The sequence below is a fragment of the Crocodylus siamensis genome, chromosome 3 (genome assembly GCF_052110815.1).
Source record: "Crocodylus siamensis isolate JL-2025a chromosome 3, ASM5211081v1, whole genome shotgun sequence".
Classification (NCBI taxonomy): Eukaryota; Metazoa; Chordata; order Crocodylia; family Crocodylidae; genus Crocodylus; species Crocodylus siamensis.
Window position 1 is genome coordinate 130,851,135 of NC_143397.1, and position 13,423 is coordinate 130,864,557.

Here is a 13,423-nt window from a genome sequence, read left to right on the forward strand (position 1 = left end):
CTGAGAGTATAAACAGAGGTCATCAAATGAACTGGATTGGCTGTGGTGGGATATGTCCCCTCTACTTCACTGGCTGAAACACATATCACCCATTGCCTGCATTGGGCAGGGACCCAGTCCTGTGAGACAACAAGCAACGTCTTCACCTCAAAGATTCCTTGGGGAGCATCTCCACAAGTGTGGAAACCCAGCTTTCCCCTTTACAGAGACATGCCCCAGGCAATCTCCAGCGCATGTCTCTGTAAGAGGGGAAAGTCAGGCAGGTGCTCCCAGGGAATGAGGGGCCCAGTCCTACATGGGAATTTGTAGGACATGCAGAATCAGGTCCCACAAGTCCCAGAAGCATCTGCCTGGGGTGGCTGGAGACAGTAGGCAACTCCCGGCTGACCACACTCTCCCACCATAAATCTAACAGTTGCCTGCTGCAATAAAACAACACAAACCAATACTGCCCATCATGGCCTCACTTTTGGGGCATTTGTGGCACAAGGGGACATCTGTTTGTTTGGCCTTTGTGCATAACTGAGCTTATTTTAAAGTAGTTAGCCTGTGTGCTGAGAGCAATCTGGCATGGCAACACAGAGATCAGCATGGAATAACTGCCAAATTTTTTGCCTAGCTTCACTGGCAGGTTTTAAAGCCTGCACTGATCTAGCTAGTTTACAGGTACCTTGTACAATACAGTGGAGAAACAGCAGGGACCACAATGTAGACACAGCCTTATAGAGCTTAGCTTGTTTCATGGAGCAAAACAAAGGCTAAGAGGAGCTGTGGTTGCTTTCCACAAATGGAGCAAGAGAACAAATATCAGAAAAGAAGAGCCATAAGATGAAGGACAAGATTGGTCCAAGAACAAAATGGCTATATATTGCCCATTAATAATGGGTAGGTTTCTAACAATCAAAAGAATGAGGTTGAGGAACAGCCTTTCAGCAGGAGTAGAGGAGACAAAAAACCCTAACTAATTTTAAAATGGAGTTTGTGAAAAGGGTATTAACACAACTTCCTGCAATAGCATAACGCTCAACTCAGTGACCCAAGAAGTCCCTCCCAGTCTTCTCTTCTAATGTTCTTATAATTTCCCCTCTTTCCATAATTCTAGGCCTACCCTTCATTTTAACTTTCTCTGTCCGTGTCCCAAACACCTTACATCCACGTTTGAGCTCAGAGACCACAAACTGCCCCAGGGGCAGATGGGGGGAGGACATTGTCAAGTGTTTTGTGGCCTAATAGGAGGTATGAACTTTTTTCAGACAGCTGTGGAGGATGGCAATGTAGTGGCCTTGTAGATTTTTATGGGTACCACCTGAAATGGATAAGATGCTTCATGAGAGAAGATATGGAGGTATCCAAAGGGGAAACAGAACTGAAAGGCAGTATAACATAGAGGGTTCAAAGCTCAACATCACCACAAGAGAGACAAGATATGACCAGGTGAGCCAATCCAGGAAGAGCATGAAGTTTGTGCTTACTTACAGCCACAGACTCTGGGAACAATTAGATTCAGATCAAAACTTCAGTGCTGGCCCACCTCTAATATTCTCTCTTTATATTATTCACTTTTCTACTCTTACTGGCATTTCTCAAATGATCCAACTGCAGCTTGCCACAAAATGGTACTTGCGCTGCAGACAGAGCCATGTTAAAAAATAATCCAACATGGCACAAACCTGAAAACATGTCTCATCCCACCCCCCCCAAAAGCTTTTAAAATCATCATTATTAGCCACAACAGTTGTTCTTGGTTCCCAAACACTTGGCAAAAATCCTGATCTGTTGTAGACTTCCTCAGCCCACTATGGTTAAATGGCTTTCTGATTATGTAACAACTTTGGGAGAAAATAACTACTCATTTCTTCAATAACCTTTGATCTATGCCACATGATTTGTTACAAAGCAATGAGTGATTGGCTGAGCTGTGCCCCTTAGTAGGCTAACCAAAATGGAAATCAGCACAGAATTCCCTATTTGGAATGTAAACTCTTCCTTTTTCCTATGCACCAACCTATGCAGACAAGCATTTCTGAAACTATTCTAGGGAACGCACTAAACATAACCATAGCTATGGAAGGAAAGCACAGTGGGAACTGACTACTCTTTCCCCAGCACAGGTATGAAGATTAAGTATAGGAAAAGAAATCTCACCCTTAACAGACATAGCTGTTCCAGCAAAAGTCCTTGTATAAACTCTGCTGTCCTGGAAAAAAAAATATTTTTTTCTGGTCAAGCTTACTCCTTTGATTCCTTGTCCACCTAGAGTTTAAAGTCAATTGCCTGACAGTGGCAGCAGCATTTCAAGTTGAGCAGTGCTGAAGGAGTCAATTGATTTCATGGCTCACTATAATCTCCCTGATCCCTTCTGAACTCTTCATTCCATGGGTGCTGTCAACCCTCTTTTTAATGATTGGTGTTCCAGCAGTCACACTATTCTTTGCTCTGCAGTTCTGTTGTCTGTTAGCTGCTCCTAGTAATGAAACTCCTATTTTACAGCCCTGCAGATTATTTTTAATTTATTTCAATAAAATGATATTTGTTTTTGCTTCCATCTTAAATTGAATAATACATCGCTAGGTCCCTAGCGTATTAGTAAAGCTTCTGGTTTATTAACTGGAGAAAATTATATGGTGTTTTATATGTGATGAGGCACCACACCCTCTGTACCCCCCTTTTGAAAATTCTAGATCCACCCGTGAGCTCAGGTATCTCTACACTCCACTGTAGTCTCTGCTATTACTGTAGCATACCTTTGGTTTCTATTCATTCTGGTCCATCCCTTTAACTTAGGAAAATCCACCTCTCCCTGCCCCCACATTGTTCCCTCTCCAGTCCCCCACTTCTCTGCTAAAATGAGAAATCCAAGTTTTACTCCGGTAAAGGGGTAATCCACATTTTAAACCATTTTTCCATGGGAAACAGAAAACCTGGATCCCCGCTGATTCTAAACATACCCAGGTTCCAGTTGAAATTTCACTGGGCCTTCCACAATGGCATTACTATATCTCTGTCTCTGCTATGAATACCACTCTGGATATAACCTGAGAGTACATTTCCTTCAGTCAAGGCAGCATCACATTGGTCCTGTGACTAATACAAATAGGTCTTTTTCCTCTTCTCTACTTTCCACCTGATTAGAACCCAACACAGTAAAAATTCCTGCTGTTAGTCCCTAAGCGCATAATCTTCCACTTGTACTATTAAGTTGTATATTATTACAATCCTTAAAATAATCTAGCTTCCTTGCACGATATTCCCATATGGTATCACAAAGAAGTAAAATTTTGGCCAAGGAATGATAGGAAAGAAGAAACAGAAGGAGTTGGTTTTTGAAAACTCAGGATGGGAATATTAGAACAAAAACCTGACTCAGAACATATTATAAGTGCATTTTTCTTAGACATCATGAACCTTGCTTCAGATTCTGTTGGCATGTATGTTAGCATAACACCATCAACATCAATAGGTTAAAGACCTAAACCAGTGAAATGTGTCTTTTCAAGTTACTTCAGCTGGCGTAGCATCATAAAAAAGCAGCATTGGTCCAAAACATTCAAGTAATTCTAAGCATAACAGTTTTCAGATTCTTGCCTTAAGAAAAAGCTCTTGAGTTAGATATATCTGATGTACTGGGGGTGCATGCCCTACAGATTATTATAATTTACATAAACGATGTCCTTCTGAGTGCTGCCTGCTTACTACTAGCAATTAACTACCATGCTTTTATTATTTGCAAATATACTAGTAGTACTGTTACGCTTCTTCCTGGATTTTTATGGCAACTGCGAGTTAAAATGTATACAGATTTTAGGCAAAGATAACACGTCACATTTCTAAAAGCCACATCTTCAGCACATTTGGAAATAATGGCTTCCTGCATTGACTGTCTATGTATTTTAGTTGAATTAAAATGCTCACTTGGTACATTTTTCAAGTGACTTCTAGCACACAACAGAACTAAGGGGCTAATCTTGGCACCTTTGTCTGCCATTCAAATGAATGTTTAACTAAACTTTGGACATTCTGTTTTATGACTATCATAATTTCTAAGAAGGCCTGAGCACCTTCTGATTTGTTATTTTCTTTGGAGCTCAGTAGCGTTGAATGTGTAACATGACAAACATGAAATTGTGAGGTTTGATGACATGACTTTGAGAGCAGGAAGTGTTATCCCTGGTTTTAAAAATGGAGAGACTGAGGCACAGAGAGGTTAAGGACTTAGAAAGGGAATGCAATTAGGCATAAGAATTCATGAAGTAGGACTTTAGAGCGTGTTTAAAGCTGAGTGTGATTAAAGCTTAATGGTACAAAGAATGGCATGAGCTTCAGATGGGTTTTTCCTCTGAGAAGCACATTGCCTTTAAGTATACCTGTTCTTTGGTTCTTTTGTTTTCTAAACAGACCCCTGCCCCATTTTGCAGTCATGTGATGGAAGCACTGCAAGGGACAGGGAGCATACTAGGATGCCTCCACTCCTTATTTCTGTCAGCTGGGAATCTGTACCTTGTCCACTACTTTCAGTGAAGGGGAAACAGAATGGTGCAGCTGATCCACATAGTTGTTCTTAACTCTTTGTATAGGAATGCTGATTGTTTGGTGATCATGGAAATAGGATACATATGTCCCCTGCCCTATTAAAAAGAGACCATTCATGTTCATAAGGGAAAATAGTACAGTTTTACCACTACAACCCTCCGGGAAACTGGACCCAAAATAATTTCCATGGAGGCTACAGGAATGTTCCTTTCTCTTCCACCTACTCCACAAACTCTATTAATTAGCTGCAATTCTTTTTTGCTTGCAGGAAGGCCTGCTGATGCAAATGTTATTAACTAGCTCTGGGAATGCCTTTTTAGCTTCTCTATTTTGATCTGTCCTATTTCTGAAAATCTCTAAGTAAAAAACAAATACCCTATTTACTCAAATGTAAGATGATCCTGTTTATAAATTGACCCCCCAATAATTAGATTCTATATATGGAAAATTTATAAATTCGATATAATTTTCTAAGTATAGAATCTAATGGAGGTATGCCTTGAATTTGGCCCCCTCCTACTGCTACAGCAGAGAATATAAATCTGGGGGTCAAGTAGCCCCCTTTGCCATCTGCCCCCCAACTTCTTCCCCCTGCAAACCTTTCCCCACCGCTTCCCTGTCAGACCCAACTCTCCCTGAGCACATAGAAATGAAAAACAAATTTGAAAAAAATGACCTTGAAATAAACATGGCTGTAGCAATTTGCAAATACTACCCATAGATTTAGTTCACCCAGAATTGACAGATTTGACCCTTTTTTGAAACTGCTGTAGGTTTTAGCGCAGGTACTCTGTAAACACACTTTTAATTAGCAGCTTGGCAACTACTTATATAACAGGGTGGCACTTCTACAAATGCCCCTGACTGTGCAGTAACTGCTAGTATTCTGTAGTTCCAGTGGTGCATAGGTTGTTTTTAATGCTACTGCACATCAATCATCGCTACTGTGCAGTAGCATCAGTGTCACGGTTCATGCCCGCAACATTCCGTTGCCTTAGTGACATAGCGTCTCATCTAGATGCATCCACAGTGTAGCAACCTGCCAGCTCAAAGAGTCTGGGGGCAGTCTGCAGGCATGCAAGGGTTACAGCCCAACTGGAGGCAGTAAGGGGTGATTGCAGATTGCCTAGGCAGTGGGGCCAGCTGAAAGAGATAATTAGCTGGCAGGAAGCTAAAAGGCTCTCAGGAGGAAGACCCTGGAGAGAGACTTTGGAAGAACCAGTAGGAGAGGGTCAGTCTCCCAGGAAAGGGAGCCAGGGATGGGGAGAGTTAGAATCTAGAAGCAGAGAGTGGGAGATTTCCAGAGAGACTTGAAGTGGGGAAGGGAGAGTTAGGGAGAGGAGCTAGAGCAGGGGTGGGCAATTATATTGGGTGGAGGGCAGCTTACTGAATTTTGGCAAGCCATCAAGAGTCCAGAGAAGAGCCACACTCATGATCAGAGGTCAGGGAAACAGACCTTATGGCCACAGGCTGAGAGCCATGGGGCTCTTTAGCCTGGAAAAGCGCAGGCTCAGGGGTGATCTGATGGCCACCTGTAAGTTTATCAGGGGTGACCACCAGGATCTGGGGGAATGTTTGTTCACCAGAGCACCCTAAGGGATGATGAGGTTGAATGGTCATAAACTACTGGTGAGACTGTTTCAGGCTGGACATAAGGAAGAATTTCTTTACTGTCCAAGCCCCCAAGGTCTGGAACAGCCTGCCATCGGAGGCAGTTCAAGCACCTACATTGAACACCTTCAAGAGCAAATTGGATGCTTATCTTGCTGGGATCCTATGTCCCCAGGTGACTTCCTGCCCTTTGGGTAAGGGGCTGGACTTGATGATCTTCCGAGGTCCCTTCCAGCCCAAATGTCTATGAAATCAAGGACCACATGACAGGCAGCCAGAGGCAGACAAAGATTAATTTTCTAAGTTTTGTAGGGGCCCCTGAGTTGCATTTTGCCCACCCCTGAGCTAGAGCTAGGCAGACAGCTGAGTTTGAGGGTTGAGACCTGAGGCCTGAGAGTAGACAGCTGAGAGGGAGAGAGCTGACAGGTCAGCTCACAGTGGAGCCTAAAGACCATGCCTGGAGTGCTTTTTATCTTAAGAGTCTGCCTGTGACTGTGAAGACAACTACAGGACATGGAGAGACTGTGAGTGAGGCCAGAGATTGTGTCTACTGTTGGAGTGAGCTGATAAGAGAAGGCAGTGTAGGCTGGTGGCAGCAGGCCTGAACCCAGCCACTTCCCATAGTTGGGGAGAAGAACACAGGTTGTCTGTTTATTTACAGTGACTGTGCTCTGCTCTGAGGAATGAATATGGTGTTAAGCCTGTAAATGAACCTCAAAAGATAGAGCAAGCCAGCTAAGTAACCCAGAACCCACTATGGTAGCACAAATTATGCATGATATTAGTCCAAAGCTAAAATGCTCATGATTTACCATACAGTTCATTGGGTTGGGCCCTAGCAGAGTCAACAGCAGTTCAAGCCATGAGATCCACCCCCCACAGATCAGTACTACTTAATATCAGCATACTCCAGATGCAACCCCTTTCCCCCTGCCAAAAGATCCATGTGCTAATAAGCCCCTGCCCATGACTGGAACTGGGCGTTCTTGCCGTGAGGTCTGGGATCCTTGAAAAACTGATATGCAGATGAAGCATGTGGCAGCCTGGTCTGACTAGTGGGGCCCCATCCTCCATGAGGTGAAACCAGATGTGACAGGCTGAGAGAGGGACCAACTAAGATATTCTTGGTGAAGTGTTTGGGGCCCCACTTGTTGATGCTTGCCAGACATTTAAGGCTGGTAAAGAAACAGGAATCTTTGGAAATGGGAAAGAAAGGCACAGCTCAGCTGTAGGACTGAAGAGGAGTAAAAATGTATGTAGTGTAGTGGCTCACCATGGCTTGGAAAAGAGTAGGTGCTGAGGGGGAATATGCTCAATGGGCACTACCATATATCATATTCAGATGGGGTTGTGCTAACTGACTCTTGTGGTATGTTTGCCTGGCAGGGGAAATACCATGATCGTGAAGGTGGCAGGGGGAAGTACCCTGACCCAGTAGGTGCCCTAAAAATGGCTTGATGTAGTGGAGGGTGCACCCTTGTCTGGTTGCGGACAAGAGTTCCCACAAGAGCCTCATAGCTAGCTTTCCAGTGGGAGGATCTCGGCTACATGCCAAACTTTTGGAAATGGGAGACTCCTCTTGAGCTTTCTCTTGCTTGCCCTCAGCTGTATAGCTGCAGAACTTGGGGGCATCCAAACCTCAAGCCTGGAGGCTTGCACATAGGATGTCTGCCAAAGGATTTGAAAGTATCTGAAGCTCCAGGCTGAAAAGTCTGGGGTGAGGGATACTTGCTGGTAGTATGGCCACATCAGGTTTTTGAAAGATTCAAAGGATTCAGAACTGATCTGGCTGATTTGCCTTGGGACATGAAACCCTTTTTTTTTTTTTTTTTTCAAGGAAAAAGATAAATTTGCCCAATATGGGTCATGTGTTTTATAGTCATTCTCAGTGTTGGCTGCATTTAATCATCATCATAGTAAGTTTCCATGACTGAGCACGTGCTGCTTTTAGCAGCAGTTCAAAGATAGCCAGTGTATTTAATGCTGTTTCCCTGTATGCAAATGTAAGCCTTTTATGCTTTAAAGCCCCTGGTTTTACATTCTGATTGTGGGGGCGGGGAGGGCAAAAAGTTGGCTTGTATTCAAGAAAATACAGTAGTCTATGAGTTCTGCTAGAGAAGGAAGAGAATATTTTACTCGGGTTGCTCTGGGGAGATTAGTACAACTAGTGTTGAAAAAAGCAAAAGTAGACCCAATGCAAAGTAAAATGAGAGCATGTTGGGAAAAAAAAAACCTGTTTTACTGACATTCAGTTGAATCCCCTAGTGAATGAATGGTCACATCACTGTTGAGATCTAATAGAACTGAAAGTAAAACAAGTCAGTATATATAAAAAAGGGAACTTGAACTTTCAGAGTGAGTTAATTTCCTCCCAGTACTGTAAGACTGTCACACATGAACAGATCACAACAATAAAAGAGGTGTGACATTTTATCATTGGGTTCTTACACTGTAATTGCTATAAAGAGCACCCCAGTCTTCTGGTCAGAAGAATCTTGAAACAATCTAACTGACAGTCAGCCTCAATTAAGATTTACACTGGAGACTAAGAACTACAAAATTATTTAGTTGTAGAGATTAAAGAAGACAAAACCTTGCTGACTGTTGGATAAAACCTGCATTCCTTTCCATTGTGATCATCGTACATCAAGGAAATGTTTGAAAGTTTGGCAGGCTCCTGTGATATGCCTGCTAAAGTTATTATTGAGCCTAAAATAAGGGTTTGGAGAAAAAGAATAGAGAATTGTAGCACAAGTGTGTTATATAAATCTTCATTGGCATAGCTGTTCTTTTTAGAAAAAGAATTTGATGGATGTAGTATCCCGGTGGGCGACCTTTAAAAGGGATCATATCAAGCAGAGGACCATAGCTCCAGATGTCTGTCCCTTCAACAGCTCTCCTTTCTTCTGTGATTCTCTTCCCACTTACAAAATTACAAATACCTGATTTTCAACAAAATAAATTATTTAAAACTTTCTTCTTCTTTAAAAATGCGGTTTTATCTCACATCCATATAATATGAATCAAGAATTTTGCTATGTATTGTAACATGGGCCGTTCATCCACACAATGCAGTGAGCAAGAGTGAAAACCTTTCCATACTTGTAGGGATTATTTAGGTTTTAGGTCTGGATGCATAGGGCTAAATGCAGCATGTGCAAGGGGAATAGGCATTGAATGATGGGAAGAGATTGAGTTTTTACTCAACTTCAACTTCAGCAGACAGTTGGTACCTGGTTGATTTGGTGTAGGGACATAGTAATTTGCTGCTGGTATTTAGTCAGCAACAAACAGACTTATCTCGCACCTCTGGAGCAAGGAGGGAGCAGAGAGGGAATTCTGCTTCAAGAGGAGGTTTCCAAAGTACAGTATTTTCTAGGACTATTTCTGGGGTTGATCCATCTTACTTACAGTTGTGTCTAAAGATACCATCTAGCTAAATATCAGCAGAAGGGTTTGCAAGAATGCTGGTCTAATAGTTGAAGCACATTCCAGAGAACATAATACTTCAGTCATTGAGGTAAAAAATCCTCTGAAGTTTTTATTTCCCTCCAACAATTATTTCTTTATCTAATATTTTTTAAAGAAGCTTTTAATAACCATTTCTAAATGAACAGCTGTTTGCTGTTGGAAATATACCATGCAAGTATATGTCAGACTATGTGCCACTCACAAAACTGCTCACTAAAGCTAAGTCCAGACAGTCAAAAAGCCCGAGGCTGAATCAATTCAATCTTCGCAGGTTAGTCTAAGCTGTCTAAATGGAATGGATAAGCAAGTGAGCAGGCTTTCACTTCTGATTCTGGAAATGCAGCTACCTGCCTTTAGTGGCTCAGGCCAGAAGCCAGGGGGCACTACAGCATGCTTCCCTGCTCAGCTGGAGCAAACAGCTTGGGCCAAGTCTTACCCATCCACCCTGCTCAGGGAGGTTTGTGTGGACATGCAGAACTTCCTAGGATGCTGGGGGGCTGAGATTTAACTGATTTAGGTTAAATTAGTATATTGAACTTCTGTCCCAGATCCCCTCCAGATTCAAGTTAAGTCTGATACTACATCCATCCAAGTTTATCTTAAACCAGTTTTGGACATTTTGAAAGCAGTTTATGTGTGCTGAACTTTTGTTGTGTTACAGATTTGAACCGCTTTCTGCTCATTTATATTGATTTATGCGTAACTTCTGTCCCTACCCCAAACGTATTGCTTTGAGTTCATGCTACATAATTTTGAAAGTGTCATTTGGGCATATAGATCATATGAATATTCCTTAACTGGATGATCGTAACAATTGTTTCTGGTTCAAATTTTCCACCTACCAGTATTTGCTTAAACTGTACCATTCTTGGTAAGGTTCCTATCATAACACTTTATTTATCTGACTATTTCCAGAATGCTAACACAAAATGGGTAAACTCAAGCAAAGTAAAGCCAGTCCAAGTTGATTTGTTAAAAAACTTAATCAGATATTGAAGCTGATATTTTGTTCAGCTACATATGTGAATATATTTGGAGTTAGGTTCACTACCACTATCGACTACCTTGTCTACAGTATTATGAGTTGCTTGTGTAAATGGGTAAATGCTCAGGAAGCTAATAGATGTAACAAACCCCAATGGCAAAGGATTTGGACCTGTATTTTTTCATGCTTTTTGGGGTGCTACTGCAGCAGCTTGATATGTTTTGTTAAATAATCCCTGCAAGTGAATAGGTTTTTGTGGAGTAGGCCAGTGGTCTCCAAAGTGGGGTGAGCAAGATGATCCATTGGGGTGCGGGAAGAAAATATTAGAACTTCTATTTATATTTATTTTTATCTAAAGAATAAGAAAGAAATTAAGTTTTACTAATATTTAATATACGGATTGACACTAGCGCCCTCATTCGGTCTGTATGTCAGATGGTCACGTATCATGTATGGTATGCAAGGTATCCTGAGGGAAGAGTGCGAGTTCTACATATATTGTGGGTGCATGCTTAAAAATTTCTACTGATAGGGGTGTGCGATCAAAAAAGTTTGGAGACCACTGGAGTAGGCAACTGTAACTGATCCTTGAAAGTCATATAATTAGTCACATGTTGCTGAGGTAAGATGCTGACCCTGGTTTGCCTCCCTGCATTAATGAATTCACAGCTTTCTACTATCATATCATCCCTGTGTTCATTTATTTCCCACAGACAAAAGAATAGGCCTTTTGCATGATGCAGTGTACTTAAGAGGCAGGCTAGGGGGAATAAAAGCCGAAGGGTTACTTGCCATATTGGAACCAGCATAAATCACATGTGGTTTTAATAATTTTACTCAAGAATCAGTCAAAAATGTCCTGCTCCAGATATTTAACCTCATGTGTTATCCTTTTCCATTTTGCTTACTATTTTAAGATGATTTGGTATTTTGGATACTTGATTTAACTGTGTCTGTGGACCAGTACCATTTCATTGATGGGAAAACCTCATCACTCTGACTGAACTTTTTACTACCTGGTGCTATCTGCTGAGTTAGATAACATGCTCTATCTTCAGCTAGTGTAAATTAAGCCAGCTCCCTTGATTTCAGAGGAACTGAGGGTCTGGCTTCAACTGTCCTGGATTATACGGTTTACATGTGCTGAGAAGGTACTGAACTGAGCTGTAGTATGACTGTGTCTGGGCACCCTCAGGGACCCTTGGGGAAACAAGTGAGGCATTGTAAAGCTGTCAAGCTTGGCCCTGGTTCTAAATAAACAAAATTAGCATTTTTTCATTGCATTTTTCTATGATAAAGTGGCAGATTATTTTTCAGGCTATACACTGCATTGTGTTCAACAGTCTGTTTTGTCAAATGGAAAAAATGGATGGCCATTGAGATTGCCAGATAAATTCTGCGCTCTCTCTCTCATCCACTGCGCAACCCTGCCGACATTAGTGCAACTTCACTAAACAAAAGCTCTCATGTTTCTTTCTTTTCCTGCATTTCTTTTTATAGCCTGTGTTAACTGAAGTGGAAAAGCTATACAAGGTGAGAGACACCCTTTTTAATAGTGCACTAATACTGTGACTTTATTATTTTTTTAATCCATAAAACCTTTATTCAGAGTTATTTTAACGTATGGAATGATTGTCTCTGACTGCCACTGGAAACTACCAACTGTTCATAACTTTCTGTATAAACTCTACAAGTAGTCACTTAAGGCACAGGCTGAATGGTGACTCTAAATGGTGATCCCTGAATGGTAAAGAGGATTTTACCATCTCTGAATGGTGATCCTAAAAGTTGTGTAAACTCTACAGCCAGTAACCTAAATCACATGCCATTGTTTTGGATCCCTACGTGATGTGTGTCAGATGGTTTCCACAGAAAGCATGTTCTGGCACACACAGTCACACAATAGACATGAGAGCATTCACAATACCGAGCAACAACATTCTTACAAACATTGGTGGAAAGCTATAAAAAGAGTTTGCAAGAACTGCTGATTTTGCCATCTTTTTCCAAATAATGCTTACACATGCCATGTTCTTGTTTTTTGGAACAAAAACAGTCTTCAACAGCTGCATATACAGAGAAGCCAGTGTATGCATGGACTGCCACTCCACACTAGGAAATATGCATGTTTGGCCAGGCAGCATACTTACTAGTCATAAAATGCAGTGGCAAGTTACAAGAAATGAGGCACAGCTTCAGGGAAATGGTTAGTGCTGCCAGGTGCAAATCAGGCTCTAACATGATGATAAACAAGCTCTAATGCTTGTTTACTAAAATTAAACACATGCTTAAATCTTTTGCTGGACTGAGACTAGATCACCCAAAGATGTACAGGATCAATCCCAAACTAAGGGTTTGGAATAGGGAGGACCTCTATAACATTAGGAATTAAAATAAGCAGTTCACTCACCTTGTGCAGTAGTAATCTTATTCATTAATAATCTTCCCTGCACTCGCCTTTCTCTCTCTTGCTGCTCTGCTTCTCATATTTCTGGGCCAAGTCCTCACTAAAATTAATGTTGCATGATAACAAAGTGTCTATCTGTTAATTAGTCAACTATTTAGAGAGACTGTAGACAACTTAGATAGTTTCAAAGTTCTTTTTAGAACTAAAGAATCTGTTGTGAGTAGCTTTTTTTCAGAAACCACAAACGGACGTGTTTTTACTTCCGCCTCTAGGGCTGTGGATTATTTAACTATGTTTCTTATATTTCCTCTTGCTAATTTCCAGACCTTCCTGCATGTTCAAGTTGGACCTCTCTTGACTTAATAAAGTAAGAAATGAGAAATCAGTCTTTTATTTCACTTGTTTTGAAAACAGCACAA

General features: G+C 41.4%; 1 protein-coding gene across 1 annotated transcript in view; it reads right to left on the reverse strand.

Moving 5' to 3' along the window:
• Positions 1-13,116, reverse strand: part of NEDD9 (neural precursor cell expressed, developmentally down-regulated 9) — a 144,328-nt gene extending 131,212 nt beyond the window's left edge. The window contains exon 1 of the mRNA XM_090039200.1: positions 13,008-13,116. The gene's annotated coding sequence lies outside the window, so the exon portion shown is untranslated. The remainder of the gene's footprint in view (positions 1-13,007) is intronic.
• Positions 13,117-13,423: the final 307 nt, after the last annotated feature.